Source organism: Macrotis lagotis, chromosome 1 (genome assembly GCF_037893015.1).
Source record: "Macrotis lagotis isolate mMagLag1 chromosome 1, bilby.v1.9.chrom.fasta, whole genome shotgun sequence".
Classification (NCBI taxonomy): domain Eukaryota; kingdom Metazoa; phylum Chordata; class Mammalia; order Peramelemorphia; family Peramelidae; genus Macrotis; species Macrotis lagotis.
Window position 1 is genome coordinate 750,495,304 of NC_133658.1, and position 12,427 is coordinate 750,507,730.

The following is a 12,427-nucleotide window of genomic DNA, read 5'->3' on the forward strand; positions in this document are numbered from 1 at the left end:
GAGTCAGGGAGAGTTAGGTTCAAGAGTTGCCTCTGACATACACACACACACACACACACACACACACACACACACACACAGAGTTGTTGTTCAATCTTTCTTTTTTTTTATTATTACTCTATGATTCCACCTGGGATTTTCTTGGCAAAGACCCTAAAGTGATTTGCCATTTCCTTCTCCAGTCCATTTTTCAGAAGTGGAAACTGAGACCAATGGGGTAAAGTAATTTACTCAAGGTCAGCAAGATTCTGAGCCCAGATTTGAACTCGCAAAGATAAGTCTTCTTGATTGCAAACCCAATGTTATAACTGTTGAACCACTGAGCCAGCCTCCAGGCAACTCTAAGACCATAGCTTACAGATAAATTGACTATCTGTATGAGTGGTATAGCTCCCTTGACAAATGAAATCATAAATCTGTATTTTATACCAAAAGTTGAATTTAGAGTTGAAAGGTCCCTTAAAGATCATGAGACACATTTCCTTCTTTGATAGATGAGGTAACTGAGGCCTCCAGAGATGTAGTAATTTGCTCACAGTCATACAGGCAGTGAGTTATGGAGCCTAGATTTTAATCCAGAATCTTTTGATTCTGAGTTTAGTGGTCTTTTTTCTACATCATAATTTTATAGGAGCATTAAATCAAATGAATGTCATCAAGGAATTTGTTTAACTTAGGATCATAGAAATAGAGGAATAGGCTAGGACTATGAGAGACCACTAGTAATGCCCTGACATCAAGCACCATGCCCAAAGCACTCCATGAAGAATTATTAAAGCAGCTATACAAAAGGAGAGCCTGTAAGCTTCTTCAGATCATTCTGTCCAGATATTTAATGCTTTTCACTGTCAAGGTGTTTAGTTTTTTAAAAATTTCTAGTTAATTTAAATATTTTCTACTGCATTTTAGCCAGTTTCTTCCTTCTTTGATCTCCCCTCAACAAGCTGGTGAATATTTCTTTCTTTCATTTTTTTTTTTGGTGGGGCAATGGAGTTAAGTGATAGCTAGTAAGTATCAAGTGTCTGAGTCTGGATTTGAACTCAGATCCTTCTGAATCCAGGGCTGGTGCTCCATCTACTGCAGCACCTACTTACAGCTAGGCTTTCTTCCCTAGTCTGTTCATCCTAAATTTTTTTTAAAAATGTATTTTATTTATTGAGTCTTACCCAAGGTCACACAGCTAGGCAATTATTAAGTAACTGTCTGAGGTCAAATTTGAACTCAGGCCCTCCTGACTCCAGGGCTGGTACTCTATCCACTGTGCCACCTAGCTGTCCCCATCCTAAAATTCTTAATGATATTTTATCACAGCCAGATTTCCATTGAGTGAGAAGTTAAAATCCAAGGAGAAACCCTAGGGATGAGCAAAACCCAGATTCAGAATAGACCCCAGAAACCTGAATTATCAGTCCTGATTTCTGACTGACCCCATCAGGACAAGAAGACTCAGTCAAAAGAAACCATTCCTGGGCCTTTAAAATTCCTTGCACTTTTATGGGTGGAGATCACTGGGTAGTCAGGATCCCATTTTGGCCTCTATGACTACAGGATCTCTGGTATATAGCTTGCTAATTAACCTGAACATTCTGCCCTCTGCCAGCCTCTCCCAGTTTGCTGTTCCATTGTCTCCTTTCAATTATTCTTTTGACTTTAGTTCCAGTCTTACAAGGAAAGGGCTACTAAAATAAGTGGGCAGTGTTCACCATTGTAGAGAGGTTATTTGAAAACATTATTTTTGTATGGCAGTCAAGGGACCTAGAGAAAGTACAGCTGTTGGGTAGGTCAGAAAATTAGGGGTTGTGAGGGAGGTAAAATCGGGTAGGGGTGAGAGTTCAGTAGCATCAAGATAGGTTTTCCCAGACCTGAAATATCAATAGTGGGATCAAAGAGAAGAAGGGAGAGAATGTAAGAGTAAGAGGTTCTTATTTTGTGACTCTTGCTGTGAAATTAGTTACAGGGAGGACATGTATGAAAAGGGAAAGAGGGTCAAGGACATAAGGCTTAGGAGTGGCGTAGTCACAGAGGGAAAGTAGTTCTGGGTGAATGGAGGTGGATTCCAGGAGCACCAGACCAGAGTAAAAAATGGCCCGGGAAGTCCAGCAGTGGTATGTGTTTTTGGGTACTAATGGTGTTTTGACATATTGTTTCAAGAACAATTTTTACCACTTGGAAGAGTTGGGAAGCAGCTGTTAGGAATTGGCTACTGGATGATAGAAAAGTGAGTGGGAGTGAGGAGGCTTGCTGACTAACAGACAGGCTAATGGTCTGCCACTTGGCATTTTGTCATCAATTAAGCTATTTAAGAGATGGATAGACAAATACCCAGCCACCCTGTAGTTGAGGAGAGGGTCAAGAAGACCTCAGAATCTGGTGCTTAAGGCGAGAGCCAGGGAAGGTAATATCTGAGAGGGATCAGAAAGCAGAACCTTTATCTGACTAAAAGATTGGCCCCTCTTTTTTTCTGACTCTTAACTTTCCAGGGGTCTGCCCCCATTCCTTCAGGATCTTTCTTCCCTTGTCTGATGATCAGTTTTAGTCTCCCTACTATCACCTACATGGAAGCTTAGCAGCTTTCTTTCCATGTGGTTTTCTGAAGGGTCCAACAGAAAATCAGATACTCTATTGACCTCTTCTGATCTAATGGGAAGAATCTAGGGCAATGGTAGCTAAACATTTCAATTGATATATACCTCTAAATGTTAGCCTGTACCTCAATATGTAGTTTTTCTAATTTATAATTATGTACATATGAAAATGATGAAATAAATATAAAATGCTATTTGATCCTATAGTCAATAAAGAGCCACTGGAGTTTATTGAGTAGGTAAGTGATGTGAGTCCTTAGACCTGCACTTTGTGAAAATAATTTTGGAAACTAGGTGAAGGATGGATTGGAATGGGGTGTTAGATTATGGAACTGGAGTGGTCCCATAAGTGATGAAGGTCTGATATAAAGTAGAGGTTATATGAATGGAGTGAAGAGGACAGATATGAGGGATGTGGAGGAAGCAGTTGAGGAAGAACCTCAACAGTAATGGGAAGTTTGGGAAAAAGGTGAGTTTAGGAAGAAAGATACTCTAATGAGATCTGAGATAAAGACTATGTCATCCATTCATGCCTAGGCATCCTGGGTGATTCATTCTCTCACCCACAGCTAAAAGTAGGGAGGCAGGGCTCTTACTCACTGGTCACTGCCCAGAAGTACAGAACTAACCCTCCTGCGGGCACCTACCAACATCATGAGGTAATTTGGGGTGCAGCGGTTGAGTGTATAAGGGCAGGGAAGGGACCCATGTAGTGATTAGTGATATCTGCCCTGAAGGGCCAATGTCCCACTTAGATGGGGGAGATTAGGAGTAGAGAGTACAGAGGAAACAGTAGAAAGCAAGGCTAGGTTTGATGGGGTTGAAGACAACCTCTATGATCAGTGAGGGTAAGAGATAACCCATTCTCTTATCCTCCAATTGGTGGGATAACACGCCCTTTGGGGATCAAGCCATGGTCTTCTTGGGACCTCAGACTATATGTACTATTGCTCTATAGGATTGGACCTTCCACCTCAACTCAAGTAACATGTAGATTTTTTTTTTTTTTAGGTTTTTGTAAGGCAAATGGGGTTAAGTGACTTTGTCCAAGGCCACACAGCTAGGTCATTATTAAGTGTCTGAGGTCGGATTTGAACTCAGGTACTCCTGACTCCAGGGCCAGTGCTCTATCCACTGTGCCACCTAGCCCCCCCCCACTAACATGTACATTTTAACAGTAGCCTCCTGGAGACACTTCTCTTCCCGGAGCCAGAGGAGTAACTAATTAAGGACAGAAAATTGTGATTGTGTAGGAGGGATGGGCTGTGCCATGGCAGGCTGGTGGGAACCCTTTGGGGCCCTTCAAATTAAATCACATAGGATAGAGGAGACTTCATCTCCTTGTCAGGCCAGCCTTGTTTAAATGTATCACTTTATTCTGGCTTAGGTCCAACAGCTCATAGACATTATAACTCAGCCTTTATTGCAACCACATGTGGAACAGCATTGCTCACCCTACGAGAAGAGCTGCATAGACACAATCCTAATCCTATGGGAGTTTATAGTCTGAGTCAAGTCTTATTAGTGTAAACTACTAACCCTGGAATTAGGGGACCCAGGTTCAAGTGCTGGCTTTAATAATTATCAACTGTGTGTCTCAGTCTCATCCTCTTTAAAATGGGGATGACAATATTGTTATTACCTACTTCATAGGGTTGTTATGAGGAAAGAATTTTATAAACCTTTAAAAAAAAGCTTTAGAAACATGAGTAATTATTATGTGGTTACACTTGGTGAGCCAAACCATCTAGATGCCAAATCCTTCTAAAGGGGCCTCAGTTAGCAAGCTTGAAACAGAAAGTTGGCTCTTATAATAGGACATTTTTTGGGGGAAGGAAATGGCCTAAATCAAGAAGAGGGGATAATACTATAAACTGAACCCTAGAGCTCATCGTATCTGGGGGTTTCCTTGTGGTGGTGGTCCCTTTCTCTCACTTGTTGCTTCCAGGCTTAGCCTATTACCGCTAATAATAAACACACACACTGATACAGTTACCCCTTCCACACTTTCCTCATCATGGTTTTGATATATCATGGGTCAGCATAAAAAATTAAATAGGAACTTTTGGGCAAATTTTGCAAAAGCCACAGATCATACAGAAAAAGTTTAGAAGCTCAGAAATGCATAAAATATGTGTATAGAATTGTATAACATCAACATCTTCTATCTTTTAATTCCATTATAATTCAGACTTCTTCTCTTGTACAAAGGGAGGGCCCAATAAATTTTACTGGGATTTTCCAGATCATTGGGGCACCAGTACCCCTAACCTTTTCAATTTGGGGGGGATAATTTACACATTTTTTAAAAAAAATTTATTTTCTCTCACAGGGCAGGCTTAGCTGGAGCAGCAAGGCACCTTGAGAGAAAAAAAGCAGAAAGCCTGTGTCAGATAAGTTGAATGATGACCACCTCCACTCAGACCCTGATAGACAGCTCAGGATATTGAACTCAAGATCCTTGAAAATAGCAGTGACCCCAAATCTCCAGACCTACTCTCAGACAAGTAGCAGAAGTCATCATTGAGAGGAGATGTCATTGTTGAGAAGAGGTTCACTTTCCCCATCACCACCAGCCACCACAGCTGCCCTGCTGCTCCCAAAAGGCAACTAAGCACAGGATCCCTGGGAGAGGTAGAACCCACCTGGACCACAGGTCCTACTTCCAGTCTAGCTCTCAAAGCTGTCATCTAGAGAAGCAGCTCCTATGGAACAGGAGACAGTCATCTTTACCAATTGTCACTTATGGAAGCAGTATAAAGGCAAGTCAAAATGAAATCACTACCTTGACTCCCATCTTCCTTAGGACCTTAAAGGAGACAGCTTGGGGCCTTAAACCCAAGAACCTTGAGAATAGCAATTCTACCAGTCCAGTGCCTGCAGAGGACAACCTGTGAAGCCCCAACATATACATATACATATACATATACATATACATAGACATAGACATAGACATAGACATAGACATAGACATAGACATAGACATAGACATAGACATAGACATAGACATAGACATAGACATAGACATAGACATAGACATAGACATAGACATAGACATAGACGTCTACTCACAGCCTGGTAACTGCTCCTGAAGGTGCTGTAGTCATAGCGATGGAAGACTCAAAAAGCATAGTTCTCACTATCAAAGACCTTGGAATTGTCAAATGACTCAACATTAGATATTATCTGTGGAAATGCTATGAAAGAAGTGGCATTAACATCTTTGGTGCTGTTCTATCCCAAGGAACATGTGATCTTTCCATCTAATATATTGCTGATTTCTTCCAAATGTATTGTGTTCACCTTTAGCATGTGAGCTCCTTGAGATCAGGGACTGTCTTGCTCTTCTTTTTGTATGTGTATATATAGTAATAATATTGCTTCATTATTAAGCACTTAATTATTAAGCACATAAATGCTTCCTTTAATCATTCTCTGAAGAGACAATTAGCAGGTAGAATGAGATTTAAGTTTCCTGATTGAGTACCTAGCTAGTGATGTGAATCTATGACCAATGGTCTATGAGAACTTTGATCCCTGAAACACTCAAGATGGTCAGTTCATCAAAGTTAATGGACCATGTCATCTACATGACATCCTTAGTGAGGCTTTTTGTGGGAATCTGGGTCTGGGCTTTGGGTCTGTCCTCCCTCCTCCCTGGGGGGGGGGGGGGGGAGAAATGAGTAGGAGTTCAAGAAAAAGTCATGGAGATAGAGAATGAGTAGAAAAACAGGTACTTTTGGAGGAAAAGTATTGGAGAGATTTATAGAATTCCTGTCTAAAAGTCTTTTCATGAGATAAGACTAGTTTTCTTCCTTCTGATACCTAGGGTATTATCTTATCAGAGGGACAAAGGATGAACAAAATTATTTGAAATTAGCTTGAGGGGCGGCTAGGTGGCGCAGTGGATAAAGCACCAGCCTTGGAGTCAGGAGTACCTGGGTTCAAATCTGGTCTCAGACATTTAATAATTACCTAGCTGTGTGGCCTTGGGCAAGCCACTTAACCCCATTTGCCTTGCAAAAAAAAAACCCTAAAAAAAAAAAAGAAATTATCTTGAAATTATTCTAATATCCAGAGGATTTATATTCTGTGCAGAATACAGATATTTCAACTTTTATCAGCAGGTGATACTGCAGAGAGGCTATTTGACATAGCTGGAAGAGTTTTTAACTCTGATTATAATGATAAGGGCTGAATTAGAATTCTGACCCCAATGCTAATTAGATGGTAACCTTGGGGAACATATCATGCCTCAAATAATAATAGAATCTGAGATTAGAAAGAATTTAGGGATCATCCAATACAACACAGACCTTTAACAAGAATCTCTTTTACAACATCTCTAATAAATGGTCATTCAGCCATTTTTTTTTTTTTGGCAACACAATGGGGTAAATTGACTTGCCTAAAGTCACACAGCTGGGTAATTATTAAGTATCTGAGGTCACATTTGAACTCAGGGCCTCCTGACTCCAGGGCTGATGCTCTATCCACTGTGCCACCTAGCCACCCCTGCATTCAGTCTTTTTTTGAAGACTTCCAGTGACAGGAAGTTCATCACTGTTGAGAAAGTTCATTCTTTTTTTGGGGGGCAGCTGTAATTAATTGTTAGGAGGGTAGCTAGATGGTACCCAGATGAATACCCAACTTGGAGAGAGGAAGACTCATATTTCTAAGTTCATATCCAGTCTCAGACACTTGCTAGCTGTATGACCCTGGGCAAATCCCTTAATCCTGTTTACTTCAGTTTCCTCATCTGTAAAATGAGCTGGAGAAAGAAATGGCAAAACCATTCCAGCATCTCTAACAAGAAAACTCTAAATGGGGTCACAAAGAGTCTGATAAGACTGAAATGATTGAAAAACAGAATTTTTGTATTTTACAAATTAGGATCTGAGGCAAACAGGGTTAAAGGACTTTCCCAGGGTCACACAGCTAGTGTTTGAGGCTGTATTTGAACTTGGGAAGATGAGTTTTCTGATTTCCAAGCCCAATACTCTAACTACTGTACCACCTAGCTGTCCTAAATACAGAAAAAATAGTCATCTCCTTGATCTTTAAACACCTCCATATCTTCACTTAAACTTTCCCTGAATCTGGAATGTCCTCTCTTCCCTTCCATGTCTATTGAATTTCTACCTGTTTGTGAATAACCAACTCAAGCAATATGACCTACTCCAGGAAGGCCTCCCTCATTCTATCTTTCTACCTTCCATCCCTTTTCAGAAATGACCTTTCCCTTTGGATCTAATCATCTGTTTATCCAGGAATGGTATATGAAATAGTTACCTATGTTGGTATCTTCTTCAGTTTACTAGAGTGTAAGCTCTGTGAGGCTCTGGCATTTACTAGCTGAATGACTATGGGCAAGCCACTTGTTCTCTTGGATTCTTGGTTTCCTCCAAAAAATTATGTGTCCAAGGTCACACAGAGAGTGACTCTCAGAGCCAGTATTTGAACCCAAGTCTTCTGACTTCTAAGGTTTTTTTTTTGCAAGGCAAATGGGGTTAAGTGGCTTGCCCAAGGCCACATAGCTAGGTAATTATTAAGTGTCTGAGACCGGATTTGGACCCAGGTACTCCTTACTCCAGGGCCGGTGCTTTATCTACTACGCCACCTAGCCGCCCTGCACTTCTCTTTTCCTTTCCCATTTATCACCCTGCCTTTATGGTTTTCCCTCTCTTCAATGTACAATACAATAAAAGAGAAGGAGATTCAAACTCAGGTCTTGCTAAGCAACATTTATTGAATGAATGTTGAAAAAAATGCTCCTTTCTGCTGCCAGGTGATTTTTCCTTTGACTGTGCCATATCTGTCAAAGTAGCCAGAAGGGACCATTCAGAAAACTCATGGTGGTGGCTAGAATTCCATCAGGGTTGGCTGATATATGAGATAGGTAAATGAAGGCTCCCACAGCTCAGGATCCCACTAGAGGGCAAGAGGAAGCCAGTCTTAGGTGAAGTATCTTGACAGAGTACAAATAATAAGGGAACTCTCCCAGGGAGAGCAGGAAGGAGGAAGGGCAGGGCAAGACATGCATCCAGGAGTGAAACTAGAAATGATGGGATGTTGGGTTGAAAGGATACTTTTGACAAAAGCCCCTTTGAAAGCTTTGTGGTTTCTTAATGCTTCAGTGAATAACTCTATCTCAACAATTTAGACTTGGTTAATCCAGCACTGTTTGAGATTTTTGACATCCTTAACAGGTTGTTGGGTTTTTTTTCCCCCTAGAAAATGGATTCAGCATTTGGTGAAAGGAAAGGTGTGTGATAGCCCTGGGAAATGAAATCCTTTCCCTCTTCTTGAAGAGTTGCTGTCAGGCCCCCTGAAGAGGCAAAGACTAGATTAGTGTTCAGAATTTTAAAATTATTATATTAAATATTGGTATTGTTATCTGTGCTGCTCTTCTTGGCTTCAACTTCACAGAACAAGATGCCCCAGAGTAATCTCTTCCCTGACTCCCAATTTCTGCCTCCTTTTGAGTGTTATTTCTATCCCACCCTTCCCCATTAGAATATAAGCTTCTTGGGGCGGCTAGGTGGCTCAGTGGATAAAGCACCCGCCTTGGAGTCAGGAGTACCTGGGTTCAAATCTGGTCTCAGACACTTAATAATTACCTAGCTGTGTGGCCTTGGGCAAGCCACTTAACCTCATTTACCTTGCAAAAACCTAAAAAAAAAAACCCCCAAAAACCCCCAACAAAAAAAGAATATAAGCTTCTTGAGGTCAGGGACTGTTTATTAATTGGATCCCCAGTTTTTAGGATCTTATTGCCTACTACATAGGTACTTATTTATGGGATTGGATTGAATAGCAAAGTGCTTTCATATGTATTCTCTTGTGATATTTTTAGAGAGATGGATTAGACTAAAAATTCTTTTTGTACTCATTGAGAAAGATATCTTATTTCATCCCTTTGCTCTGCCACCCTAACCCTCATTGTCACATGCACTTATATTCCAGCACTCCATAGATTAGCTATTTTGTCCATATAAGTATTCACTGCTCAGACCTAGGTAGCAAGCCTCCTGCTGCTTGGAAGAGTGACTATGACCAAAAATTTCATCCTCCTTGCAACCAGCTTGGAGGTGAGACTTTCCAAACTTGGTGTCTTAAAGCTGGTGCTTAAAGATCTGCAAAGTTATTTACATAAATAATGTTATTCTTCCAACATCCCTGAGAAAGTAGATACTATTATTATCTCTACTTTACAAATGAGGAAACTGAGGCAGAATGAGATTAAATGACTTTCTAGGGTCACACAGCTGGTAAATTTCCAAGGTCAGATTTAAACTCTGGTCTTCCTGACTCCAGAGCTAGCACTACATCTATCCCCTAGGCTACCTAGTTTTCCATGTCTAATAAAAGACATGGAAGACTTTCTTATACTTTCAATTCAAAGAATTTTTCTAGGCAAAACTCCATGTAAGGTATTGTGTTGGAGCTGGGGGAACAAAGGTAAAAAGCAAAAAATATCCCTAGTCCTCATTCTCTTGGAGGATCTACTGAAGGTACAGAAATACAAAGAATATGAGGGAAAGAGCACCTATAACTAAGGATTTTAGGCAAAGTATTCTAGAAAAGGTGCTGTGTGAGCTGAGCCTTGAAGAAAGCTTAAGAGTCTTAGAAGATAAGGGAGTGAATATCAGGCATTAAATACAGCCTATGCAAAGACACAAAATAGAATTCCAGTTTCAGTGAAGTGCAAGTCAACAAGTCTACTGGTACACAGTAAAATGGAAGAATACAGGAAGGTGATGTGAAATGTAGGTGATGTGAAGGGTAGGCTGGAACCAGTCTATGAAGAACTTGAAATTCTAAGTTGAGAAGTTTGCCTTTTCCCCCAGAGACAGTAGGGTGCTATTGCAGATTTATGGGCAAGGGAGTGACATAGAATATTATTTTGGTAGTTTTGTGGAGGGTGGATTTTAGAGAAGGATGAAAAGTGAAGCCCAGAGTCCAGTTAGGAAGTTGTTTTAATAATTTAAAAGAGAAGTGATGAGAATCTAAACCAAGGTGGTGGGAACTTGAGAAGGAAAAAAAAATGTTCAAGAGATATGGAAGTAGATGGATAAGACTTGTTATTTAATTAGCAAGGAGAGAGAATGAATAATGCCTTTAAAATCCCTGAATCTGAATGGTTAAAATTTAGATAATGTCCTTGAGAGAAATAGGTAAATTTGAGAAATGTGCAGGTTTAGTGTGTGTAGGGGGATAAAGAATTTTGCTTTGGAAATGTTGAGATTGAAGTACCTACTGTACATCCAAATGGAAATGTCTCTCTCTTTTATTTTTTTAGGTTTTTTGCAAGGCAAACGGGGTTAAGTGATTTGCCCAAGGCCACACAGCTAAGTAACTATTAAGTGTCTGAGACCAGATTTGAACCCAGGTACTCCTGACTCCAGGGCCAGTGCTTTATCCACTACACCACCTAGCCACCCCAGAAATGTCTCTTCTTCAGAAGGTGATGCAGTCCTAGGGAACCAAGGAGAGAGACCAGAGAGTCATCTGCATTGAGATGTTAATTGAACTCTTGGGAACTGATGAGATCACTAAGCAAGAGGGTGTAGAGAGAGAGAGAGAGATAGCATCATCAGTATTGATTTCACAAGTATATCCCTACAAGCTTAATACCATCCTAATTAAAATAAGCAAGTGACTCAATTGTAGTGGAAAGAACACTAGATTTAGAATCAGAAGCCCTGGGTCTAAAACTTTATTCAGAGAAAGTTAGTTAACTTCTCTGGGCTTCAATTTCCCCATCTGTGAAATGACAGGATTGAACTAGCTAATCTTGCCTGTCCCTTCTTACTTTAAATCCCCTGAGTCTACCAAATATTCCAATTAACCACAAGGAAGTACCTTTCTGGGCCTGGCAAACAATCAGCCTTCAGCATTGTAAATGATAGTGCATTATCAATATCCTTCAGTGCATTAAGAAGCCACTTTTGGAAAGGGAATGAAAAAAAGGTAGATGTTCAGCCTTCAAGCTCACAAACAGTTCATTAGTCTATGTTTTAAGAATAAGTGATTCAGCCTCCACAGATGACTGTCTCCCTTATCTTGGACATTTTAGTTCTGGGCCTCATTGTATTTTCCATTGGATCAGGTGTTTTTCCTTTGTTCTTAGGCCAGGGTGGGACAACCTTCCCAAGGCAGGTGGGTGGAGTCCTATGATACCTGGCCACTAGGTTGGGCTTCTAGAGGTTTAAGCCATTGCCACTCCCATCCCTCTTAGAAAAAGTGTAAAGAAAGGACAGGTCACCCCAGAGGCCACTGGATCAATTCCCAGTTAGTCGTCCTTAGCTCAAGATGATTTCACAATTACTCTGTGGTTGGTCTGGGCTATGCTCCTTGGGCCTGCACCACTGAGATGGGCAAAGAGAATTCAGACTCAGGGAAAAGACTGGGGCATGAGAGAGCGTCTCAACATGAACCAAAGATGTGTCCCAACTCCACCCTGGCATATGTCTGTCATCAAGAGGCTATTATTGAGACACAAAGCTACATTCTATTAATATTGTCAACACTTAATGCAAATAGGAATCACTTCTGCAAATCTCCCTTGTCAAGAGCAAAAAGAGCACACCCCTTTGTCCCTGTTCCCGCCAAACATGAGCCCCTGAGACTCCACAGGGGATTGGTAGGAACATGCTGATGGAGAGCCTGGGTGACCTCATCTGGAGGTTAGGGCTAAAGAGCCTGTGGCATTAGACATTGGATTTTGAAGTCTCCTTTCCAAAATTGTATTTCTCCCATTGGCCCAGGGCAGAGAAGATAATCTGTTGAAACTTGGGGCTTAGCACCATCTTGCCTCCTAAAGTTATTCCAGCCGTGAA